This window comes from Mycteria americana, chromosome 4, assembly GCF_035582795.1.
Source record: "Mycteria americana isolate JAX WOST 10 ecotype Jacksonville Zoo and Gardens chromosome 4, USCA_MyAme_1.0, whole genome shotgun sequence".
In the NCBI taxonomy this organism is placed as follows: domain Eukaryota; kingdom Metazoa; phylum Chordata; class Aves; order Ciconiiformes; family Ciconiidae; genus Mycteria; species Mycteria americana.
In genome coordinates this window covers 5,350,838-5,378,751 of record NC_134368.1, presented here as the reverse complement: position 1 = coordinate 5,378,751, position 27,914 = coordinate 5,350,838, and the positions used below count along the sequence as shown (strand labels likewise).

At 36.4% G+C, this 27,914-nt stretch overlaps 1 protein-coding gene across 2 annotated transcripts in view; it reads right to left on the bottom strand.

The window, feature by feature from the left end:
- The window catches only part of CTNNA2 (catenin alpha 2), a 534,072-nt gene that overhangs the window by 68,435 nt on the left and 437,723 nt on the right, over window positions 1-27,914 (bottom strand). The gene's annotated exons all lie outside the window — the stretch shown is intronic.

Below are 27,914 nucleotides of genomic sequence, written 5' to 3'. Positions count from 1 at the left end.
TCCTCAGTTTCTTTTTCCTTTTATTAACCATGTCCATTATGAATACTAGTAATCAGGCTCATCCATATACTCTGAGCTTTGCAAAATGAAGAATCTTTGATGTCCTAACATGTGGAATTGTGCTTTTCCACCCAAAACCAACTCTCTGATACCTTCGCCGATACTGGGTAGTTACATATTTCTAAAGTATTTTCATTGTTGCAGATCCTGATGGTTTTATGCATGTTAAAACCTTTTTTAATTCTCAGGTGGACCTCTTTATTTCTACAGGATTGTCTGCCCTAGAGTAAAATGTCCATTAGCAACAGTATCATAACTTGGTCATGTGAAATGTCTCTGTTGAAATCCTCATTCTGTAACGTATACCTGAAGATTTCATTCAAAGATGTAGGTATCTACATGGGCTTGCTCTAGCACAGCTTTGGGAAGTCTGAACCTCACAAGACTGAAGGCTGTTTGGGTAAGATGAAGACAGGGGAGACTTAGAGAGACACCAGAATGAGATCTAGCCATCAGACCATGCCTCCAGACACTGCAGAGCTGCCTCTCTGTGGCTTGGATGCAAGTGGCAGGGCATGTTCTCCCAGATCATACTGTGCTTCTTGCAAAAAATCCATTCCCAAAAGCTTTGTGCCTAGTCCATGAATCTGCCATGGGTTTTCCAAACAGCAATTCATGTCACAGTGCACATAATTAAGCTCTTCAGATATTTAAATCACAAAGGTACATCCTGGGAAGGGGGAAAACAAGATGATTTTTTTTCTTTAATCATCCAAAAGTATGGCTCTTAATTCTAATCTACATTAAAACAAACTTATAAAATTTTAAATATGCTTCTTTGATATTATTCACTGTGCCTGAAGGCATAACTATCAGTTGGAAATGATTCATGAATTAGTTCAAATACCCCCATCTTTCCAATTTTCCTCCAGTCTCCCCTTGTGGTATTAATCTGTTCTCGTCTCCAGTGCATATCGCCACGTTAGCCCTGGTCCATCTGTTCTGCATAGAACCTATTTCACTTCACAGTTATGTAGAACGTGGTTTGCATATGTCACGGCGCCAAAGCCCAGGGAAGAAAAGAACCTAAGGCTTCAAAGAGTCTTGCAGGCATTTCCTAGTCAAGATTTTATCATAATGTTGTGATTTTTATTTTCATTTCATGGCGAGACAAATGAGTTAGTCTGTTTTTTAACAGCCTTACAGCGCTCATGTCAAAAACATTCTCCTAAGCTGACATCTTACAATTAATTTACCACTTTCTGTAGTCACTTCTTTGCACACATCAAACAGACCACTTTAATCTTCATGAGAAACAAAAGCTAAGCAGGATAATAATTAGAATGCAGTAACATGAGTGGGAATTACAGACCTTAAAAACTAGCAAATGGTATTAAGTTCAGCAGAAGCTATCTTCTGTATTTTAAATAAGTGTTTTTTCAGATTGCCCTTTCATTTTGTGATTATCATGATGAAAATCTGTCCTAAGGCTCCATATGCACCATATATATCTTACTTTTTCTCAGATAGCAGTGAGATATGTGACTGAAAGGGGCTGGGTGTCGTGAAATGGCAATGAAACTATTGGCAGGTCTTTGAGTTCTCTTGAAAGAGATCTTCGTAGAAAAAAGCACTGAAAATAAAACTTATTTCTTTTCTCTGTCTGTTAATTACTCTTTCAATAGAATCTGATGAGATAATATTTGGATATTGTAAAGTGTCCTAGTTTTCCAAGGAAGGGTACAGAGATAACCAGAGAAAACTTTTTCTCCTTTTTTGTAAAATAATTTAGAGTTCAGTTTTGGATGTTACTATCAATACGGAAGGAGTACAAATGTAATCTACGGCTACATTAAACATGTATCAAAAGAGCATTACAGTTAACTGTTTAAAAAAAATAATGATACATATTGTGTATACTCCTAATCTAAATAGTTTCTGTGGCATATTTCAAGCCTTGCATAAATATAATCCTGTATCGTCAGCAGTCAGAAAGCAATACTACTTTCACAATTCAGCAGAGAGTACGCCAGCCTGTACCATGGGAAGATCTGATAATGTCAAATAAGCATAGAGATAAGCAAATCCTACAAAGGTAGATGCAATCTGGATAAAATTGAATTTAGCACTACAAATCAGAAATACTATGACTTTACCCAAAACTTATTTTTAAAATGTGGCAAGAAATAGACATTACTTGCAAAAGCCTGCATTTCAGTGCTGTCATGTAAGCATGGATCTGTGAAACAGTACAAGTTTTAAGTGCACTCAATCACCAGATACAAAACTATTTAATTATTTTGATTGACTTCGTTATCAAATACACAATCAAGTTACCCTCAATTAAGATTCTTGGCACAGCATGCTCTTAGTCAATAAAAACCATGAGGTAATTCAACATACTTTAGCCTACTATAAATTCAGCAACTTCAGATATTTTTCCTACCTAAAACTAATACCAAAAAAAACTTAGACCCAATTTCACTCCACTTAGCTGAGATACTTTGGTTAGGTGCCAAACTGATCTCTTTGGATAACGGATAAAAAGAGAAAGGCACGTCCAGAGACTGTTTCACATCTTTGGTTGACTATCTCATCCTCTAGATCTATCTAGTTGATTATTTAAACTTATAGCTAGCCCCAACGATTGTTGAAAAATGTATTACTATATGTATTACTAAAATGTATTACTAAATGTATTACTATAAAAGAGGTTTTAATGGTGCATTAGAATTTGTTTTGCATATGCATATTTAATACAACATGTACTGTGAAGAACCCAAACTCTTCAAGGTTGGGTATTCATTTAATATGCCACTCCTGAGTTGGATGGAGCAGACAGCTTGGAAAGGAAAATAAAAAGGCTGTATGTTATCCTAACTGCTAATTTGCCAAAACTTTGATTTGACAGCCTTTACCTTTACGCTTCAAGTGCTCTGTCTCCACCAAAGCATTGAAGAGGAGATTTCATGAGAGGCTGTGGAAGCAACCAGGTAATTTTTTTTTTTTTTTTTCTGTTTACTAAGTTCCTTGAGCACACTGAATTCACTGATTGCCTAAACAGAACTTAAGTTTGTATTAAGATCAATGTGAACTGTCTGAAGAATATTTATATGAATGAATACATTTTAAATACCAAAATCAATGAACTGTGAATCATCCTCAAAATGCGTGGGGAACTTAATAACAGTGAAACTGCTGTGTAGATAAACATTACTGTCCAGAATTTCAGGTCTGCTAAGCTACTCTTACACCGTCAAAACAATTGCTAAACACCTTAAACCTGTCCTGCAAGAGCACGGAAAAGTAATGAGCAAGAAAATAAACACTCCAGCTCCAGTGATGCTGTATTCTTCTGCAATCACCAAAGCCACTGAACCAATCCTAGAACTGGGGAGGTGAAAAAGTGCGTACCGACTCCTTCATATTAATTGCTTACCACTGGCACAGATAGCCCAAGATGCAATCCTGCAGCTTGCTAGGTATCTATCTTCAACCATGCAAATCGTTCCATTAGTTTCAATTATTCAAAATAGATGTAGGATCAGTCCCAATAAAATGTATTTGCATGTATTTGGTTGCATTTCAGCCTCAAGCAGTTTTCTGCTGTATAGCAGCTGGGGGTAGGGAAGGATTTTGTTTCAAAAGCAAATTTTGATTACCGTTGTTGAAAGGACATACTAAGGACAGGATTTATTCTAAAGATATATGGCAGCTGGGAGTGTAAGTACTGTATGGATGGGCAATGCCTACGCTAGTTTTTCCCTAGCTAGCAACTGAAGCATGGATTAGCATTTTTTCATTGCTTTTGCCACGTATACTACCCAGCACAGAAAAACCTTATTTCTGCCATGAAATTGCACTCCAAGTTACAAAAGTAATCAAGGATCTTTCGTACTAATTTACTTTATTTTTACACTGATGTAAATCAGGTGTAGTTACCTTTCGTTGTGTTTTTAAACTAGACTATTTCAAATTTTGACCTGAGCTCTTTGTATTATTAAAGGTTGTTATGACAATCAAAATATATTATCCTCTGGTTCAAACTTAAATTCAAAGATTTAACATGGCCACTCTGAATTTTATGTACGTGAAAAGGTCCAAAAAAGAAATCCATTGCTTAGAGTAAAAATTTAGAAAAGGGAGCAGTATACGCTACAGCAAAGGAGTAATATCAACACAAAGGCTGCAGAATATTGCAGCTAATGTATGTATTCTATTTTTTAATTTTTCTTTTATTCTTTTTTCCACCATAGATTGCTTCAAAGAAATGATATTAAAAAAGCTCTATTCAGCTTCCCCAATCATTTAACCATTCTAAGGTAGAGAATGCAATCTATTTATATCTTAGTTTTCTGTATTCTTTGTAAATAAGTTTTTCTTTTACTTTCCTTATACATGTCTTTCCTATTTATGTAATTTATTTTTTCACTGTAATTAACTGATGGAGATATTAGGAAGAAGAAAATTTACAGCAAGGTATTCTTTTTTTAGGGAAATATAGAGTAACTTAAACCCAAGACACCGTCAAACTTATCTGTCTACTCCACACATTTGAGAAACTGAAACTTTTGGAGTTATTCAGCTTGAGTTGAAGGTGGCTTAAGTAAGAGTCTTCTCTAGCATTCACAGCGGACTAAAGCCAAGCAAATAATCAGTTACTGTGTTTCAGCTGATGAGTGGTAACGTGCTGAACTGTGGTATCCTGACTATTTGTAATTATTTATCCATCCACTTAGTAATTTATTCAGATACTGTTACAATCTCCGAATCCTTCAAAATTTTGACATATATTAATGTTGGTACTGCTGTAGGCAGCCCAGTGATATTCATGGAGCCACAACTAAGAGATTTTTTCTAAAGGAAAGCACAGAGTGGAAGCTAAGTTAACCAAGATCTTCAACTTATTTATCCTCACTCTATTCACTCGAGCATTATATTATGAGCAAAACGCTATTTATCACTAGACGGGATGTTTTTGCACATACACAAACAAGTGCCAAAAATCAAAATGTCACTGAGAGTACATATTGCAGCAGATTCCTCTTCCTCTTCATGCACTGCAGTGCCAATTTGTACTACCATGAAAATATTAGACTGTGGTCTCTTTCTCAGTACCTATTCCATATGGCATGGGGGGAACCTCACACCGGATAACATTGCCAGTTGTCCCTCATTTATATTAACCAGTCACGTAGTCTTATCTAAATAACAGACGTATTTTTAAGTTGTTCACATTAGTGAATTTTTTAGTATTAAAAAATCTAATTGCATGCACAGCAGTAAAAAAGGCATTTCTTTTGTAAATTGCTAATGATCTTTTACCAAGTTTGGCGTTTGCTCTGAAAATTTTTTAATACCAAACCCTGACCATATTTAATAGAAACTGCTTAGACATTTACAATACTCCGTACATATCTAAGCAGGTCGGTAACAGCAGGATGTTTTAAAACTACAGAGAATTTTAAGCACAGCAGTTGAATGTTTTATTTCATGTCCTATATGCTGACCACTGAACTTATAAAAAACTCTTTTCACTTCTCAGAAGGTCAACAGCATATTCACTCATACTTACTGCAGGAATAAGGCTTTTCCACTCACTCAAACTCCCCTGAGAGTTCCTCCATATCAGATTTAGTTGAAAGAGACTTAAGAGATTTCTGCTTTTGGTAAAGTTTGAAGTAACTCTGACTTGAATAAATTCAGTGGGTCTTGGACTGAGATTTTTGAAAGAAATTTAAGTGTTAGAAGCCTCATGTGTACTGAAAGCTCAATTCAAAATGCAAAAATCCTAGCTTTGGGCAATTTCAGTGAAGTGTTATTAATGCAATCTGAATCTCCTCCATTTCTAGGACCATACTGGTACATGCCATGATTATTGCCTATAGGATGGAATAAAAGTGAGATAAAAAATGAAACACCTTGAAAAATCCTTCTACTTCACTATTTTCATAACTGAAAAAAAAAAAATACATTGGTTCATATTCAATTATAGAGCTGCCAGTAAAGAATACAAGAAAAGGGTATGGTATTATGTCTCATCCTTTACTTTTAATATTAGAAAATAATAATGAGTTTAGATATGAATAAAAAAGATATTCACCAGGAGTAAATACTGACTCTTCTTTTTTTTTTTTTTCCATTCTCTTTTGACATGGAATTTGACCATACAACTGTTTGTTCCTGAAACAGGTCAAGTTTCTACACCACACTGATGAGCCCCAACCGTGATAAATATGCCTGATGGCAAGCACAAGAAACCTCCTACTGTGGACAAAGACCTACTAAAACAAGAAGGGTATGATGCTAATATGCATCTGTGATTTTAGAGCAACTTTCCAGGTCATTGTGATTTCTCAGCAGGGTCAGCCCAAGCTTTCTCTATGGAAAACAGGGGAAAGCAAATTGATTACAGAAAAGGCAGGTGATTGTTTCACAGCATTTTTCCAATTTATATCTGAAAAAAATAACTCTGGAAACCTCTTAAGTTTCATTTGTAAAATTATTCAAGCAATGCTGTTGGGCACTTAGAGTGGAGCACTGCCCAGAACTATCAACCTGTGTCCTCAGCTAGAACAAACAGGCTCAGAGCTGTTCCAGTTACCATACGTGAAGACCTGATCCCGCAATTAAAAGTCTAGGCATACATCTGTTAGGGGTTCTGTGTTCCACCATATCTCTAAATAGCTTGAAATTCAAGGACTTTAGAAAAGTGGGTGTGGCAGTTAATTCCCAGAGCTGAAATCAAGAGAAATGCTTTCTGCTTTGACAGAAAACCCCCTTAGGAATTAGAGATGATCCTCCCTCGTTTTCATAAGAGTGTGTTTCTGAGGCATTCAGCTGGAATACACTTAATTGATAGTCAGTAGTAGTGGAGAACCCATATACCTCCCGGCTGGCCAGCAGGGAGGGAGATGAGGACAGCAGAAAAGGGCTTCTCTCCTGAGGTTCACTCCCCCGGGAGCTGCGAAGTGCAGTGCGGCACTCGGCTTCGGATATATGGGATCTCTCCCTACAACGATTTGCTCGCTATATTGATGTAATTTCTGAATTGTCTCTGTATACATGTGCATCCATTGTGGAAGAAATAAACAACAAACAGCTGTAGTAAACCAAGAAGAAGAGGAGCAGGTTGTAGTCTCAAGAGAACACTTAAGACCAGATTCCTGCTTTAATTTTAACTGGTCTTGAGCAATATAGCATTGCACTGATGAAATGCAGCAAGTCTTTCTCCTACAAGAAAGCAGCTTATAAAGCTGTAGGGGATCTGTTCTCTATTGTCCATCTATTCAGGTGGGCCATGAAGCAGATATCCTGTTCTAAACGACATAGCTAACACAACTGCTGAGTTTAGGTAGTATAGCTAGAATTGATTAATTTGATTTACTGATTTTCTCAGTTACAGGTATAAATGCATTTTACACTGCAACAGTACATGTTTATTTTCTTCCTTTCACAGAAAGCAAATGTAAAATGTCCAACTACAAGAATTCCTTCTGTGTAGGTCAGAGACCAGAGACCCATCTCAGTGCTCTTTTACCTCTGTTAGCAGGATCAGGTTACTTTTCTATTTAATTTGACAATAGGTAAAGGCTTTCTTACACCATTCTTCCATACCTGGTCTATTCATACTGAAAAAACAGTGAACAAAGAATATAGAGGAACACCAAAACCTGTAGCAACATCTCTGAAATGTCAGACAACAGAACCTTTAACCAACAGTAACTTTTATGCTCCAAAGCATGCAAAAAGGCCAAAAGAATTTCTTGTTCTGGTATACCAACAAATGAAGAAGAAATTCAGGGTGTTTGTCTATTAATCCTTTCTGGCCAATCTGCAATCAAGGCCACTGCTATTAAAACTCATAATGAATTATGAACAATATATACTGAAATACTCAAGGGCCTAGAAGGCAGTTGGTGTCCTATGGAAACAAGATTTACAAGACTGCAGTGTGTACGAGTTGATCCATTAAAGCAATTTTGACAACGTACCCCTGGCAGTGCTATAATTAATAGATATTAATAGCAAGTAGTTACCAAAGCAATCCATCTATCTAATAACAGTCCACTATTTTGGCAAACTATTCAGTGACCCTAGAAGAGGGATGCATGCCTGACCAGGCTGTGATAATTAAATGTTAGTTATATTAACAGGAAGTTATATTTTGACAGTTGTTAAAGAAAAACAGAGGACTGTGGTAGGAACTCAAAAAAGTTCACGAGAGTAACAGAAGCTTTGAAGATATTAACACAGTGTGATATCAGACACCCCAGGGTATAAACAAATCACAAATTATGATTACTGATCCCTAAATAAACATAACTTGCAAGTTAGATGGAACCAATTTTAGGGCTGAAGTTGAGCAGATAAAGAAAGAATTGTATAGCAATCCATTACAGCTGCTAGTGATTGATAGCACAGGGGGGGACATTTTTAAATTCTTATATAAGCATCCAACAACAGCAACTTGTTGTCACTTGAAACCCTGAAAATTGGGTATGCAGAACTAGTCGCTCTGCTATCTTGCATTGCTATCTATGTAAATATTACTTTATTATCATTAAGGGGAAATGTACCCCTAGTCCTTGTGCTTCATCCATGACCCTGCCTTTGAGGCAAGGTGAAGATTTGTGACCAGTGTGCTCGTCACTTACATGAATCCCCACATCTGTGTCAAGATGAGTGTCCCACTGAGAACTTTTTTAAATACAATACAATTCAGCTTTTAAATACAATACAATTCAGCTTTTAGCTTTATTTGGCCTACTTGACAGCCTGGAAGCATTGGTTAGCACAAACACTTATTCAGCCACAGCTCATGCTGCATTTGTCCAGCCATCAAAGGAAACCTAGATAGGAAACATGGAAGGAGGCTTTGAAGATAAGATGAGGAAGTTAAGGAGGATGAAATAATATGGGCATAGATGGAAACTGGAGACATTGCAAAAGTAGAAATGGTGATACACCATCATAAAGACTGGAGAAAAACTGTAGGTATTGAATGAGAAGGAAGATTGCTAGTGTGAAAGAAATCTGAGATTATCATGGCATGTAGAATGCAAATTTATGTTTCAGAAATCAAGACTTATTAGTTCCTTTGCTCACAGACAAAGCCTTGTAAAACACTATGATTGCCTTCACAGGCGTGAGTGAAGAGGTTTTTATTTAGAGTAATATTTTAAAGGCTACAAAGTCACATTCAGAGAAAGATTGATTTTACACGTATTCAACTTCTGTGCAATGATAGTCTATGAAATGTTTTTACAATAATTTAGTAATGGTTCAACAGTAACGCAAAATGATGTCATCTGCCCAGAACCAGAACGCGTAGACAAGGCAACAGAACTAGATGTTCCCTTTTCTATTCCTCCTGTCAGTATGCTTTAACACTGGCATGGAGAGAGCTCATATTGGCTCAAAACATCATTTAGTTTACTCATCTGCTTAGCAGCCCTTTGTCGTGCTAATACATCCCCTTTTATCTTGGAAAAGTCATATTTATGATAATGATTTTTACAATATGAGTGTCTAACACCAAGAAACAAAGACCCAGAGTGTTTAACAGCAAAACAATATATGGATATAAGAGGTATTTTCCCATTTCTGTATTATAAAAAACTAGTCAGTCAATTACTCTTCCCTTTTTGTCCTATCACTGTATGTCCATACTTTTTGTATGATCAGAAACAGAGATGACTTACATACAGTTATTTAACAGCAGCTGCATTTATAACCACAGCCAAGACACGGACCTGAGCACTTGCACACACTCATCCACCTTTTTCAACTGTAAACGTAATCCTTAGCAGAATTTTAGCCTAAACTACCTCATCTGTACAACACATGGTCTCTCTTATATCTAAAGACGTGGGCAAAAGAGATGGCATTGGGAAACCTTACGTCTCGATCTGTTCTTACAGGTAAGTAAAGGACAATGAGGTGAGAAAAACTGCATTTATATTTAGTTCTCTCTCCTCTTCTGAAAGGGGAATACATAAAAAAACCCAGCAGTATTAATTATTCAATGGGCTGGAATTCATATCCTCAAATTATATTTTCTCTTAATTTAAGTCTGTATTCTTATGGTTTTTTTCATAGAGTTTTGGTTTTGTAGTACTAATAAAAATGTGGACATTTGCATCTTAGTTGTAAACTCAATCATATGATTTATTTGATTAAAAAGTGTTACATACTGGCTCAGTGTTACGTTTTATCCCAGTTCTCGTACATTTGCAGTTCTATGCATGAAAGCTGATTACCTTTTCAGAGGATCATCATTAGCTCATAAATATCCAAAACCATTTGAACAAACCCAGGATTATTTCTTGTGTATTAGACTGCTGTTTCTGCCTTTTTCTTTGACTCTTCAAATAAAAAAAAAAAAAGGTCACATGAATGCAGCTCACATGGAAACAGTTTCTAATAATGAGTTTTTATACCAAGAGCTCTTCACGTGACTTTCAGCATTAAACATAAAATGGGAACAAATGTATATCTAAGAAATGAAAACTGATGTCAAAATTCTAAACAGGACTCCAGACAGAGGTCTTTAATTCACTGTGCTCTGATTTATGGTGCTCTTGGTGTGCAGAGATCAGTATAATAAGTCCGTTGTCTCTGCTATTAGACTTAATGGCCATATCAGTATGCGTTTGGGCTCCTTTGTAAACTGCTAGTTCAAAGTCTGCGGCCAGTGGGTCCATGAGAAAGCTGCAGAGAGTCTCTCCACCAGTCCATCTTAATAATTTTTTTAAACTTTTGAATAATTTAAGTCAAAGTAACATAAGTTTGTGTCTCAGTGAAAATTAAATGCCTAAAATTTCAATGAAAACAGGCAATTATTTTGAGGACACAAACCTTATTGGTCTCTTAATGCCTCACTGAGGAATGAGTTTACCTAGTAGCCCACACTGAGGAATTCGAGCAGGTAAGAGATTTCATAAATGCTGTGGGAAAAGCTGCAGCTGGATCTGACACTTGACCACAAAATACAAATCTCTAAGAAACCAGGATTTCTAACATCTAGTGTTTACAGAACTGCTTGTCTCATAAAAGATACTACCTCTTCCTACAAAGCTACAGCAAGAGTTGCACATCTGAAAAACCTTCGACTAGGAAGCGGGAGAGCTACTGTGTTTCTGTGGGGTTCCATGTTCATTACAAGACGACAGATTTATAGTAAGAAGATGTTTTAGCATGCTTTTATAGGGACTCCTGACCCTTGTGATTTGTTTAAGCCAACACTGTTAATATCACTCCAGACATGTGAAACACTAGGTTGAGCCAAGGAGTTGCTCCGTACTTTGGTTTCTTGTTTCCATAAGAACTTTTCAGTAAATCACCTTTAAAATTAGCCACAGGTGAATGAATGAATTATTAGAGTAGACTTCTTCCCCTGTGTTGATCAGGAAGCTATCCTTCATCAAATTACAGGTTATCATTCAGTTTTCCAAGATCTGTCTTTAGATTAAATGATACTAAGATATCATCCTGGAACAGGAAAAAACCTAAAAAGCATAGGAAATGCAAGGACACATACAATAAAACGGAGCATTGCTGAGTCTCCTCTCAGGCCTATTCCATGCCATTTTGAGAAGCAGTAATTGCATCCATGAATATGTCTAGAGAAGGTGATGGACACTAACAGTACTTCAGTACTCTTTTTTAACCCATAGATTGTTTATCTGTGGAGCAGGTGAGGAATAACACCTCCCTGTGTTCTTCTAAAGAAGTAGGCAAATCAAGTTTCTTTTAATGTTGGGAACATTCTGGCCAAGTTTGATTAGGTTCACCAGGAGATCAGATACCACAGGAATATCCGTTTCACTACACCAATATTAATATAATACTACTACGACTCGTGGAAGTTGGAGCTGAAAGGAAACTTGACAGGTGATGCTCCTGTCTGAGAGCAGGATCAGCTGTAGCTAAACCATTCCTGGCAGATGTTTGTTTCACTTAGTCTCAGAAGTCTGCATTGATACCAGTTGTACGGATTTCTATTCCCGTACATGAAACATTTAATTAAGGAAAACAAATAGCAATAGTGTGTGACGAGGTCAGATTTACTAGACCAACCGCAATGAGTGTGCACTAATCTGCACTCAGGGCCCGTTCAAATACATACTAAGAGATTGAGTAATAACAGCAAAAAAAAAAAAAAAAAACAAGCCAACAAAACACCATTTTTCTTTCCTCTGCATATTTCTCCTTTGCACACTCACTGTTAGCTAAAATCTGGATCTGAGCTATTAGACTTTGTGAGTGAAGAGGACAAGGAAAAAAACCATTTATGTACTGCACAGCAGTAAGGCTATTGGCATCCATTAGGTCTATCTTTACATGCTTATAATAAATTCACAGAACTTTAGTACCTTAAAAAAAATACAAACCAAAACCCCCTTAAAATGGGATCTACCAAGAAGCTTCATACATCAGTGTAGGTGACATTTTTAGCTAAAAGAAATTTTGACATCCTTTCATACTGTTTTTTTTGCATGGGCATTTCTGTGCTTGAAACACCACCACAAAAGATTATTGGTTGAGTCTAAACAATTCATCTTGTAAATTAAATTTCCACATATTACCCCGGTTCTTACGATATCTTTATGCACTTGGAAGACCAAAGGAAAAAATATTAAAACATATCTTTGAAGGATTTTTCTTTCTCTGACAAGTTATCTGCAGAACAGGTGACGTGCTGGTTCCCTGATCTGTTTAATGCATTGTTATTGCTGTCTCTGCTCAGATGTCTGTAGTATCTTAGACTCCCCAAATCATGCAAATATAATGATAACATTTTTGATCACTACTTATATCATTTAATATGTATCATGGTCAACTCAATTCTATTTATTTGAAAACCAATCCCCGTTCTCACAGTGAGAAACACCAACAGAAGCCCTGAACACATTAAAACATGCTAGCAAATTTTAAATATAAATTCTTTAAATTGTGTGTGTGAGAGTAAGAGACAGAGGGGGTTCAAGCACAGCTATAAACAAAAACAATTAAGCACTTGCACAGTAAAGAACTGCAGAGCACATTCACCGTTTCACTCAATGACATAATTCTAAAGTAGAAACACAAAACTCACCAACTCTAACATAAAATGACCAAGCCTCTTCATTCAATCCATCCAATGAGACAAAGCTGAAGATCCCCAGCTGATGTACAGCAGCTTTGTTCCACTTCAGCAAAGCTTCAGTGATTTACACCAGCCTTGGCTCACATAACCCACTCTTTAGTCAACAAATTGTAGCTTTGACAAACCAAGGTAGAAATGAATTCCACAATCAATCCACCAACGATACACAAACGGTAGTAAGTGTTGCTCTGTTTTCACTTCTCTGTATGTACAATGGCATTCCAGAAATGTTTATGGGACTCCGTATAGAAGTGTCTCTGTAGTGCCAGTCCAATAGAAAGAGGTAAATAAAACAGGATTTTCTAAATGTGGCCATTAATCACGAAAGCTTTTCTTTCTTTGTATGAAAAAGACAGGATTGGTTGACTGAAGAACGTGTTGTAGTCTATATAAAAAATGTATATATCATTGCTACCAGAAACAATGAGTAACATATTACAAAAATACATTGTTCCTATATCCTTTTATTCTTCTAACCCGCATCTTTTTAATGGTTAATTTATTATGAATTCGCTGAACAACCATCAGCATATATTTGCACTACTACAAACTGGAATTTATTCATCTAGCTGCACACTGGGATTTGTTTAGTTATCGGGGGTCAGTGAACATGTAACACAGTTTTATAAACTGATATTGAACAAGAAGAAACTGCATTAGAATGAAGCCAGAATAACAATAAGACAAGGAGTCACGTGAGTATTTCTTGCTTCAGCTGTTATATACACATATTTTTTTTTCACTGTCAGGAAGCTGATGCTTTTTTTTTTTTAATTATTATTTTTTTTAAATCCTTACTTTCTTTCCATTATGATTTTTTTTAGCTCTTTAAACCCCCTTGGCAGCTACCATGATGACAGCCTCCTGCCAGCTGAAACGGCAGGGGAAGGAACGGCGCAAGTGGTCTGACAGCGTGTGGCTGAACCGAGCCTACAATGGGGTTTCATCCTAGAGACAGTGATTCCCAAACGGCAACACAACGTGTTGCAACTTTTCAGTGCTAAAAGCTTTTAATACTACTTTTTACTCTGTCTGTCTTCAAAAAATTACGGTTCGCAATCAAATTGTTGATTCTCGTCTTTCCGTATATTTAGCATTATATGGTCATCAGCTTCAGCAGAATTAATCCTGATTTACATCAGTGTGAGTGACAGGAGAAATGAGCTCCGTAGTTTGAGGATAACAGCTGTTTAAAGTATTTATTTGCATAAACACAAGGAAACCAATTCCATTTCTGAGTCAATGGAAACATAACCTACCCTAGGCTGACATAACCTTTCCCATCTGAGAAACTACCTTTTCTGAGAGAATGACAGTCAATAGTCTGCAAGCTGTTACCTGCTATGTATTAGACTCTCATTACGCCATAGTCTTAAGAAACACGTGAAGAAACAATGTAAAATCATACAGAGCTGTGTAGTAACACAAGAGTGCCATTCGAATTAGGTTGTGAACATGTTGCTGCGATGCATGTTCACCTGTTTGGTTAAAATTACAAAAAATAATGTCACACACAGACACAGATACTCATGCAGCCGTTCAGGTTTCTTTGATTATGAAAAACTGGAAGAAAAAGTATTTTTCAGTTTATCAATCGGGGCCAAAATTCCTAAATTTCCTTTTCCTAGCTGTCAAAACCAGTATAAATAATGGCAAATGGACTTGTGCTGAGGATATTTGAATAGAACATATGTTGAGAAAACACTGGTGTACTTAGGTTCAGCTTTACTCATTTTAGAAGTTCACAGAACAGCTGATTTTCATGTTGTGTTATTCCCAGTTTAGGCAAGCATTCAATTTGAGAAGGGAGCACAGAGGTGATTTACATTGAATATCTCGATCTCATTTCAAGAGAATGGCTTAAACGCAAACACAGTCAAGTTGAAAGTTTTAATGTTCTACTTGAATTCACATGATTTATGGGAGGGAAAAAAAACCCTACACTGTTTCAACAGGCTGAGAAACGCTAGTTTCAACTACATGGACTAAAGGACCCCAAATTCAAACAACAGACACTCAAACTAACATTTAACACTTCAGCTGACATTCGACACTGACGTTCAAACTAACACTCCAGCTAAGAATAAATCTTCTTTTGAAAAATCCTAAATATAAAATAGGGCAGATACTGCATTCATCTATACTGGTATAATTAGACATACTGGACTGAATGCATGTTCTTACTCTGGATTTACGCAGTGTAATTGAAGCCTACCCTTCAGTCTTCAGACAAATGCCAAATACGCCACTGAGAGTGCTCAAGTGACAGTTCTTTCTCCTCAGAAACATTGTTCAAATTGGAATTAAGAAAAGATGCCCAAATACGCCAGTGCAAGCTTGCAGTATTATCACGAAAGATTCCGAAGTATTTTGAAGCATTTTTATCCATTTTCAGTATCACTCGTTAGCTTTAGTGAGCTGCTCCTCACATTTGAACTGCACTCTTTATTCCCAAATGGCCTACAGGGAAGTACTGCTTTCCCTTTTTTTGTTAATAAATGTCTGTTTTTCAAAAGATGGCAGTCTTTTCTTTCCAGTTGTCTAGATATTCATCTCAATATATGCAAGGTGACTGTATAATGGTAAAAGTTGACAATCCTTACTTGCACTTCTGTGCTCCCACCTCCACGAGACCCTTATAGTTCCTTGGATGTCTAGGTCGGACAGCGAGCAGGAGTAGTTAGTCCCTGCCACGGTGGTATCAAAGTAGAGAAAAGCAAAGCTAATTACTCACAAAACCAACCTAATGAGCATACACAGAGTGACGAGCTTGCTTTCCAGACAAAAGCTAGTACATCAGACCATAGGCTTCCCATAAAGCTCCCTAAATGTGGGTGAAGAATAAATACTACCACCACAAGTTTCAAGCAGCTCCCCGAGAGTCTGCCTTTTATAAGCTGTCTAGCACTTACTTGGCAAAATTGAAGCTCTTTATTTATTAACTACACAAACTCCCTTATTTTCTCCACTCTAATTCTGAGGGAAACTCTTTCCCTTATACAGTGGATAAGCCAATTAAAAAAGAATTCCTACCCAACCCAAATAATAACTATTCTATCAAACTTCAGAACAATTTGTGAGGATTTGTGGGACTAGAGGTTTCTTCTCTAGATTGCTGGCACACAGGCTGTTTTCAAATTAACTAAGATAATCATCTTCCTTAATATTCACTGATAACACAGCTGCTGCTATCAAGCAGTTTTCTTCTTTAACAAGCTAAAACCTCAAGTCCACTGTAAAAAGGTAGATAACATATAATTAACTGGTCTAAATTTGGAGAGCATTTTAACTCATCAGTGATGTCTCAACTCTGCTTTACAGAGAATTTATCCTTTGCCTGTAATAAACCCAAAAGTACTGACAAAGATGAACCAGAGACAATAAGTATCAGAGTTTTTTGCTGCTACATTATTTTTTCCAAGTTAGTTCAACATGTCATGGTGGTTATGAAGGGTCATGCAACTTTGGAAGGGAGAAGCAGGGAGGGCTCAGCTTCTGTCTATAATATTACAAATTTGAAACTCGGTTGCTATAGCTGATTAAAGACTTGTGTGCCCAAAAGATATTCATTTTTCTCCAGCTTTATCAATTTGTTTAACAATATCTAGAAAACTATTCTTACTCAGGCTCTGAGATCTCAGCTAGGCTACTATTGCTTTCTGTAGCCAAAGGAACACTTAGGTTTTTCATTTAGCATTAGTGGTGAAAACTAGCTTCAAGATCTCAGAGCAATTTGTAAGAAACCAGCTTTACAGAATCTCAAGATGGTTTTGCTCTCATAGTGCAGATGAGTGAACCAAGGCAAAGACTCTGTACCAAAGACTCACAGCCGATAACATTTTCCAGGAGGTGAGAATGTATATCCTCTGCCATTCTACCTCCCCAACAGCAGTGGTGTTTCCTTGATTTTGAAATATGTTGGGAAGAAGAGTTAATATATTTCTATCTTCCTACAACAACTTAATTTTTAGACATCTAGGACTATTTCCATTCTTTGCCTGAAGGTGCTGAAACCCACAGCTTTAACCTCTGTAGGCAATGCCCAAGCCACCAGGCTACAAAGCACTTATACTCGCTGCCTTCATACCAAAGTTAACACTGTGCAGAAAAACCTTTAAGATTTAGTGAAAATCAAGAGAAGGTTTTGTTCTGAACCCAAATACAGCCAATTACACATAATTCAGAACCTCCTTCAAAAGGAATTTTAATTAAAACACAGTCATCCTTTGGCAAAACTCAGGCTAAAACAGTTAAAAATGCTAACGCAAGGAAATTCTAGTTCTTGAAAATCGAAGCAATCCTACCTATTCATTTATGCCTCAAAAAGGAAAAATATCAGCATTTGTTTATTGGTGTATTTCTCCAACAGTTAGCAAAACTGAGTTTAATTAAAGACAGTAATTACACAGAATACTTTATGTCTAGGGTATATGATCCCACATTAAACTGCTACAGGGTTTAGAAATACTAACGTACATACTTTTTCTGTTCACTATAATGTTAACTTACATTTTTAAAAATAAAAATAATCCATTCATTCAACATAAGTAAAATACATCTTTACAGGATTTCCTTTCTATCTCAAATTGTAGATCACGTATCTCAGTCCATTGACTTCGAAGTAAAATGAAATACAAACATAGGAAAAGACACATTATAAATCGTTTCCTCATAATGGTTTCTTTTCTCCTGGCCAACTGCGGCTCACTGAACACCTTAAAAAAATAAGGTTACATCAAGAAATAACCAAGACCATATCATCCTGCTATAGTAATTTTTTCCCCCTAAAGTATGCACTAGATACAGTGTTGAGATCAATTTTATTTTCTTTAATATCTATACGCTTTTTTTCATCACACTCAGCTAATCATTTTTTGTCTTTCCAGAAAAGTCTGGTGGCTTTTGTAATGGAGTATATCAGCTGTTTACCAAAAACCCCTGGCAATTACACATTTCAGCTTAAGGAAGGAAATGTAGAATATATTAACTAAACAAAAATGAGGAGGATTGAGTAAAATAGTTCCAACAGTAATTAGTCAGGGCATTATGTTTGATATTACACACTACTGCAGGAAACATGACCAAGTTTCTAAAATATGTGAGAATTCCCACACAATTTCAAAAGATATTATTAATACATTAATTTATCCTTGTAGCTTTCCTCCAGATCATCATTGTTAGTTAAGTAGAATATATATATGGGTGAGGGTTGAGCTTTATTATAAACATATATGACAGATTCAGGAAAATTATTTCATAATAAGAGAATAAAAATACAGAAACTGTGCCAGACAGACTATCTGTATGTGAAATGCATTCCCCAAAATAGAGCTGTTTAAATAATATTTTTTTCTGTTCAGTGACGGCAAAGAAAAATAATCACAAAAAATTGTCTCAGGTTGACACCAAGGATATTTCTATCGGCCAAATTCAGTAAACTTTCACAAATAGTTTATGTTGACCTAAAACTGCATTTCTTACCAGGAAAGCATTCACATGAGAAATTTCGCACAGCTTCTCTCTAGTTCCAGGTTTTCCCAGAATAATTCAAACCTGTAATTATACCGTATGCATTTCTGTATTTAACATCCCCGATGAATATTTGTTTAGAGGGCTCGGAAGACTTTTTGTTCAGCTGTATGGAGGCATTGCATCAGCTTCAGAATGGCTCCACCTCTTACCATGCAAATAAAACTGCTACTTTTACCCGCCACCTACAAGCTTTACCCTCTCTTATCAAGGCTATTCTCTTAGAGTTTAGATTAGCATCTGACACTGCCAACAAAATTTAATGAGCTGTCTTCTTTTTCAAGGGAGAGCCCTTTTCATTGAAAATTTCTACAATTTTTCACAGAACTGACATTTTGCTGCACAATCCTGACAGTTTTCAGCCTTATATAGTCACATGCTGTAGATGCAAGTATATTTACCAAACAATTATCGTCAATTACCTGAGAGTTCGAGCTTCACAGACATTTTATGAATTCCTGAGATTTTTCAGGGTACTGACATGACAAGATGCATGTCAGTATGTTGTAAAATAATTGAAATCGCATAGCCAAAAGAGGAGGTGGGGGAAAAAAAAGTTCAGATTAAATACCACGTGCTGCTGCACATATTATCATTCTGCCTGTGCGGACTTCAACAAATAGTATTCTGGGAAGGAGCCTTTCTTTTCAAGAAGGACAGTCTCACAAGAGTCTCCAGGCACAAAGTAATTTCCACAAATGATTAAACATTGTCTTTCTGTCCCTTTAGATTATACATGTGTTCCCGATAGAGCCTTCTTCTCTTAAAATGTAACTCACTCATGTAACAAGGGATGTGAATGGTTGCTTTAAGAAAGAGATGTTATGCTATGTCTATATTGTTAAATAAGAGAATTCCACTGAATGATCTCAGCTCTTGCATTAGCTCTTTGATCCTCTTTTATTCAGAATTATAGATGTATGTACGAGGCCAAAAGGCTTGGACTTAACTCTCCAAGGAACTGCCAAAGGAATATGGATTACCTCAGTGTCCATCAGACCAAGAAACTGCAGAGCACGGAAAAGATTAAGCAGAAATAGAAATTATATTGCCTGATCAATCATAAGGAATTATAACAACTCTGAGAGGTTACAAGCACAGATGATAATCTAGCAGAAGAGCCATACTTGTGTAATCAATTTGAAAGACTAAACAGACCACATCCGAGATAAAGCACAGGACACAGATAAAGATGTTGAAGAAGGAAAAAAAAAAAAAACCAAAAAATCAATAGTGACAATTTAAGAAAATATATTAAATTGTTAGTACAAACCATTGCAAAACTTCACTTGGAACAGTCATATGCATAAAGAAAGTAGTGTGAACCACCCAAGTACAAAGAGTTTCTAGGAAGGCTGGGGAAATAGGACGTTAGAGGAAGCTACAATAGCGTTTCAAAAATGCATTCGACATAAGTGCTTGGGAGGAAAAATAACTAGAGCTTCACATTCTGGTAAGATTTTAAAAATGAAATTTAGGAGATTTGTGATCATTATGGGAATGAAATTCTAGAATCACCTTCCAAATAGCTCTTTGACATAGAGCTTGAAAGTTTCTGGAATTCACAGATTAGAAACTGGACTGGAATTAGAAATTAGATTATGGAATATTTAGAGAATTTGATTTCATGATTTACCATTCTTGATGGTGTTTAATTCACTTCATTTCTACAGCATTCAGCATATAAGCAGGGTTTTCAATGCCACCTGTTAAGGCTTTTTTTTTTTTTAAGAAACAAAAAAAAAAAAAAAAAAAATCACTGTTTGACTTTACAGGCAGCCTCCTGCACATTCATAGCAAGTTTTAACTAAAATATTCTGCTCTCCTGGTGAGTGCAGGTTCTCATACATCCTATGTGTAACTATGTGGTATAACACAACATTTGTAGTTGGTGTAATTGAAAAAATTCTGACCCAAAGGCCCTTTTACAAAGCACGTGATATATTCACAGCAGCCCAAAGGAAGCAAGTATTCAAATATGTTGCTGTGCTATCTCAGTCATTCAGATTTTTTTTTTTAAACAAGTATTCCAGAAATACTGCACATTTGTAAAGAATGTGTCAAACATTTTTGAATATATGCCCATTGATTTGATTATGTCATTTTTTTGCAATATTTGAAACCCAAATCAATGTTTGCCAAAGTGTGAGTTGATTCAAAGGCATTCAGCTCGACAAATAGGACAGGAGCTGGAAGGATGGAGCCTAAATTCATGTATGAAAAACGAATCCCGCCATGAGAAGGTGTAATAATAATTAGTTCTAAAGATTAAAAAAATGTTGACAAAGGGTAAAAATTGCTGATGAGACCATTACCCCCCTGTCAGAGGCCAAGGCGTATGGGGCAAGTGTCTTTTTAAACTGCTTTTTAATAACTACTGTCATCTGATCTTCACCTTATAATAGATATATAAACTTAGAGTGTTTATTTTTCTTGAGGGGATGGTATTCTTGAGTTCCTCCAGGAAGTCTCTGGCAGAAAATAAAAGCTGGCCTGCTAAAGATTTAGAGCTCGTAGCCAATGGTGTTACAATCCAGCCTAAAACGAGGGTAAATAACAGGAAAAAAGGGGGCATCAAGAACTGAAAACAAAAGAACAATGATACTAAAAAGAAAACCTTCTCAAGAAAGTGATAGTCTTGAGATGAAGTGTGTTGAGCACTTTTAGCACAATTTTTCTGTTCCCAATGTTGCAAGCCCTGTTTGTCCTCAATCTCTTTTCAATGATACTGAAAAACAAGAGTATGACTTTGGAAACACACACTAAAGAACTCTGCGTGCACTACTACCAATGTCATTTTGGCTTCCTTGTCAGAGGAAAACATAAGTTTTCTAGGCATTTCATCCCTGTGGTTCTCATTAAAGTCAATGGAAGTATCTTTCAATCCCATGAAACCGTTATGAAAACTGACCTCTTCATCTACTGCAATTACAGGATTGCAGCTGGCACATGTTAGCTATTCAGCTTGGTCTACAGTGTAAGAAGTTCTTGGAAGTTTATTTTATGGTAATGAAATCAGTTTAGCTATTTAAATGCTGAAAGTAGAGGTCAGCCAAGTTGCACTGTGTCCCATCTGTTGTGTTAAAGTTACATGCCAAGATAAGTTTCAACGCACATAAGATGGCAACAGGAGCATCTTTTACAGACACTGCAGACTAAAATAAGCTCAGAGAGCTCAAACAGGTTATGATTCAACCGACCACAGGCAGCGGCGGCAGGATATTATTCTTTTGTTGCAGCTTAAAAGAAAATACTAGAGAAACATATCTTCAGCCTGCATGAGGTGGGAAATGTTGATGTTCCCCTTAGACACATGTGCCACTGGTTATCTTACTTTCAAAGAGACTTGATATTATAGTGTTATCACAAGGGAAGAATTTGATGCAAATGAAACATTCTGGGCTTTCACAAGAAGGTAATGACAAGAACATAACGTCCTCACTGCAAGTAACTGAGGGCAGAATTAGAAGTACACCACAGGCAATAGCAGTGACTTCTGTGGTAAAAATCTTTTACCACAGACATGACTTTTGTCATTACAGATGGAGGTTCACCGTACGTAACTCAACATTAGCTGTCTAAAAGGCATTTATTGCCACCTAATTGTCTAGGATCCCTACAAAGTTGCACAAGAGAGAAAGGTATCTTCAGAGTCAATGCATCCCACGTCCTTTGACCGATAGCCCTACTTTGGGATGGTGAGAAACACCTTTTAGAAGTACATCTCTCTACAGCGATGACCCAGAGGGTGTAGACAATAGCCATCTAAAAGGCTAAAAGATTAGTCTAAGGCAAAAGTTAGGCAAAACAAATTTCACCTTGTATGTTAGAAAGGTTCTAGCTATTTCAAATTAATCTTGGAAGTATACTATGTTTACTTCTACTGGCTTATATATAGTAAAGCGTAGGCTGTATCTAATGGCTTCTAAATGCTCAAAGCTTTTTGCTCACTTGTATCTAGTTTACTATTTTAAGTGATATGTAAATAACAAGTCAACCAAAATGCAAAAGATAGTACGGTTAAAATCTAGAAATTAGAACAAGGAGTGTGAAAGACTTAGTGATAAACCACTGATAGAAATCAGTGATCAGATTCTTTTTCTAGATCTGCCACAGGTCCATTAACACACGCGGGGCAAATCATTTCACCTCCTATGATGTCACCTACAAAGCAGAGATAATATTAATTATTAAATTTAAAAAGCATTTTGAGGTCAACCAAAAAAAAATCTGATGTAAGACAGACTTTTGGTGCTCTTGAGCACTGAAAGGTGTTTGAGGCAAGAAGCATCCCCCAAATCCTAACATAACCTGAGCTATTGTAGTTCTAAGTTCAGTCACGTTAGAAGCCTTGGATTTACCTGGTTGATGGGAGACTGACATTGAGCCTGTGAAGATGGAGGAATACTTATCATTTTACACCAACTGAGCATCTGGTTTTACATGTTTACTTACGGCTTGCAAAACGCCAAACATTTTTGTGTTGTACATTACAAAATGAGAAGGAATAAAAGTTTCTATTCTTCTGCTTTGAAGGTGTGGGAAATAATTCTGCTCTAAAAGTGAAAAGTCTTTATGAAGGTAAAAAAGCTAGGTAAAGACAAGGAATGGGATCGTATTCAGCAAAAATATTGGGGAAAAAGTTTTTGTATTTGTAACTCCAATGCATAAAAATGATGAATCATTCTAATGATTGCTACCAAATTTGGGTATACTTAGATAACACCTCATTCATTTGCAAATCAGCGAATTCAAAAATGGGGAAAGAGATGCAAGTTTCTCAGCAGAACTCTGAGTTTTACTAAAAATAAAACTAAAGTAAATTTGTTCTTTAGTAAACTGAAGAATTTTGGCCATGATATGGAGGAGAAAGAAGGTAACTTCTGCAGAAAATGGCAAAGACAGAAAGATGGAAGGTAAGACTTAAGGTAAAACTGTACTTGCACATTGCACTCCAGAGCTCCTACTGCTTTCTGGCCTTTTGCCATCTCATTCTCTGTACATCATTTCAGATGGGAAAACTGCTATCAGCGACTTTCAGAAATGAAAATATATGGTGTGACTCAGAAGTTCCTCTCTAATCCAAAAAGGGATGAAGAGGAGAAAAAAAAGATAGACTTTTACCTGGGGCAGGGGAGTGTGGAAATAATGAATTCTAGAATATTATAGTACATTTGAAAGATTCATCAACCTCAGTTTTTAATTGAGCAGACAATAAATAAAAGACTGACTAAAAATAATCAAAGTAATGATTTATGGCCTTAATGTTTTTATCTGTTAAGCTTTTGAAAATCATGTATCACAAATTAGTATAATTAATATTTTGCGCTGATGTAGAACATTTGGGATAAGGTTGCCAGTGATCTATGCATGCTATCTAGATTTACCATTATTCAATGAACAGGCAAAGATTACAGTAATACTGAGAAATTGGTGTGCAACATGAGATACAGAATTTGACTTCCTCTTGCTTTCTCTTATACAGATTGTGAATGTGAAATGTTACATCTTCCTACTTGTGTTATTTAAGCATTTGACTTTCGTTAAAGCAGTGGATGTCAAGGTAACTTAGTGATTAGTTCCAATACTATGTATGATTGGAGGTTTAATATTATACAATATTGTAAGTACAGTGGTCAGTAGCAGCAACTGCTACACTTTCTGGTGTAGGCTTCAATTTTTATAACTTAAACCAAAAAAATTACCAAACATTCTTTTGTTAAAAGGAATATCCTTTGATATTGTTATTATCTGAGAGCTTCGGCTCTTTTCCTCTCCTACCTAAACTCTACTCAGCTATATTTGCATCCCAGCAAGAATTATCATCCTGCTGAGGAAGTTACACTCGGAGTCAAATAACGAATCATTATTGCTTCCTTCTCATTTTCCCCTCACCTATCTAAAAAAATCTGTATGTTAATTTCCCTGTTCTTTTGTTAATATACATTGCAAAGTGCTTCATCTTCCTTCTGACATTATGGCAATAGAATTTTTTGCAACAAAAAATGGGACTTTTCATGGGACTTTTCAGTCGTGTCACAAACAGCAGCTCTTAACTGTTTCCTTGGGCATGGTAAAATTTATAAATCCCTTTAAACATTATGCATTGTGTGTTGGAAAGGTAACAGCTGATCTGCTACACACTCTGCATATCTATGGGTAAGAACTGTACTTATTTTCATTACAAGTAAAGGAAAAACTTGAGTCATTTAATTGGTACCTCAAAGGCTATGACTATGGAATAACACACTACAAGGAGACACGTAACACCACCATTTTTTACTCTATGATAAAAGGTTCTCATTATAAAGCAATGACTTGACTTTCTCACCCAGGTGTAATGACCCAGACATTAGGGTGATATCACTAGCCTATAAGTCACTCATTTTTTAGAAGCAGGACCTCTATTCCACAGCCCTTTTGACTGCAAGAAATATGGGCATTGATAAAATCTTGACTACTCCTCCCTTCTCTATCTGTGCTTTCAAGCATAACGTATTGTAAAGAGATAAAGGCTTACAGAACCTCTTTTCCTGAACTTTTGAAGTCTTGGAACCAATTCAGGATCATCAAAACACAATTTTACCTGGAGTTTTATAACTTGTGTACTGTGAAACTAAACTTACTGTTGAGATTACACTTTCATGCTAAAATCCTTTTCTTGGCTACTTATAAGTTTCTTAAGTTGTCCTCAGGCTGAAATTCCTCATGCTTGCTCTGAAGCCATAGGAAAAACCTTCTGGAACTTTGAAGAAAATCCACTTAATTATTTTATTTGGTTTTCAGAACTCCGAACTTGGAAATAAACCAATAAAACCAATGACTTTTCATGCTAAGCCATGAAGTCAGTCTTCATTTAGTATCATCAATATCTCAAAGGATTTTCTACTGAAATGTGATCCACATGTTTGTTATGTTATTCTAACAGAGTAGTAGGGTGGTTGTTTTTTGTTTGGAAACTTATCTCCAAATTAAGGTATAAAAACCATTTTCAAACACTAAGGGAACTTGTTATGAGGATTATAGTATTTTACTCAGTAATATCTAGTTATTTGCTGAATGAGTTTAGCATTATATTTAACTAATGAGGTGTAGCAGGGTTGCAGCACTATAGGTTTTCCAATGTCTCTTTTCCTTCGTCACTGAGCTCAAGTTTTTACCTAGGAAGATTATGACCGAGAATACTTATTTTCTGGATCCATATCTACATGAAATATTGAATTTTCTTGTTGAACCCATGGGTTGTTAAGAAGTAAAAAAAAAAAACCACAATTATGTGTAAACTCTTAAAAAAAAAAAAATCTAGTCCCATACATACTTGACATTCAGCAGCAGCATTACAAGTACATATAAATAACTTCACTGGAAATTCACCCTAAAACCTTCTCTTGCCGCAATAGCCCTCCCAGACCCTTATTTCTCACAGCCTGCTTTGTGTCCATTCATGACATTACCCTGATTTCTGTTACCATTTCCCTCATGCAATTCTGTAGCAAAAGCTTCCAGCAAGAGATGTAAATTTTGTCCAGATAACAGCTATCCTGGGGGAAACAAAGACACGGTTTATCTGACTCTGCTGGTAATCTTGAGGATCTATTTTGACAGAAAAATATTTTCAAGCTGCACAGGCCATAGAAGGATTAGACTATAGGTGCAAAGACACAATAACAACAGTTATGGAACTTATCTAAAATGGCAAAAGATGCATTTCATTACTGAAAACACCTGGAATTCCAGGAAAAAACACAAAACATAATTGATATGACAAGATTTTTTCATTCAAGTAAACCTACAAAACACTATGCCTACAGGTATTACTTCCATCTAGTAAATGCTAAGAAAAAGTAGGACATGTTATGTTTGTACATAGACATACTAGTGAAACTGCAGAAAAAACAGGTGGTATAGAGATGAGTCACACAGGTAATTAAACTTTTGGGAAAAAAAAAAAGGGCTTATAGGAAGAGACCAAAGGACCTCATTTAACAACCTAAAGTTTGGGAGTTGTTGGATCAAAATTTGCAAGTATCTACGTGGAGAATAGATTTATTATAAGAAAGGTCCTTCTTAACAAAGGTGCAGATAAGATGTGGAACAAACTGTAAGGGCTAAAAAAAATTAAATACCTGTCTTTAGATTAGATAAAATAATAAACTTTAGTACTGAGAGGAATTAGCTGTTGAAGTTATTGATTATGGATTTGGCATATCAGTCAAAGGTTTCTAATAAAAACTTGGGATGGAGAAGTTTTGGTCTTCTTAAATAGTAAATACACCAGGGTATTATAAATATACAGAATCACAGAATCGTATAGGTTGGAAAAGACCTTTAAGATCATCAAGTCCAACCGTAAACCTAACACTGCCAAAACCACCACTACACCATGTCCCTAAGCACCTCATCCAAACGTCCTTTAAATACCTCCAGGGATGGCGACTCAACCACTTCCCTGGGCAGCCTGTTCCAATGCTTGACAACCCTTTCAGTGAAGTAAAATTTCCTAATATCCAGTCTAAACCTCCCCTGGCGCAACTTGAGGCCATTTCCTCTTGTCCTATCACTTGTTACTTGGGAGAAGAGACCGACCCCCACCTCTCTACAACCTCCTTTCAGGTAGTTGTAGAGAGCGATAAGGTCTCCCCTCAGCCTCCTTTTCTCAATACCCAAGGAAATGGATGTGGGTGCCACTATGAACACTCAAACACAGTTTGTGGCAAAGTTCCCAGCGTACCCCTCTGCCACAGGAACTTTGAAAAGCCAATACAGCCAGCATCAGTGACCAGGAACATTTAGGCAATAAGGATTATTTTGACATTCATGCACGAACAACAGCTACAGTCTTGGCACTGTAGTAGAAGCAGTAGGGTATACCCATGATGGGTGCATCATCATACCCACTACGCTTGTTAGAACGTAGCCAATAGGATACAGGAAGAAAAACCAGGATAGAGTACACTATGACCCACACATTGCCTAAGCAGAAGCAACACAGACACTCCTGTACAACTCTAGTGTACGTATGATACTAGTATTTGAAGATGATGATTTTTGCATTTGCATACTTTGTTGTTCTGGATTAATAAACTTTATTACTCAAGGGCCTATATTTGAAATTTTGCCATATATACCTCAATTGCAATCTTTTTTAAAATCAAAGCTGCTATGAATTTTGTTCAAAATCATGAGATGTCTTGATTACAATATCTCTTTTTACATCCATTCAAAACTCCAGCAT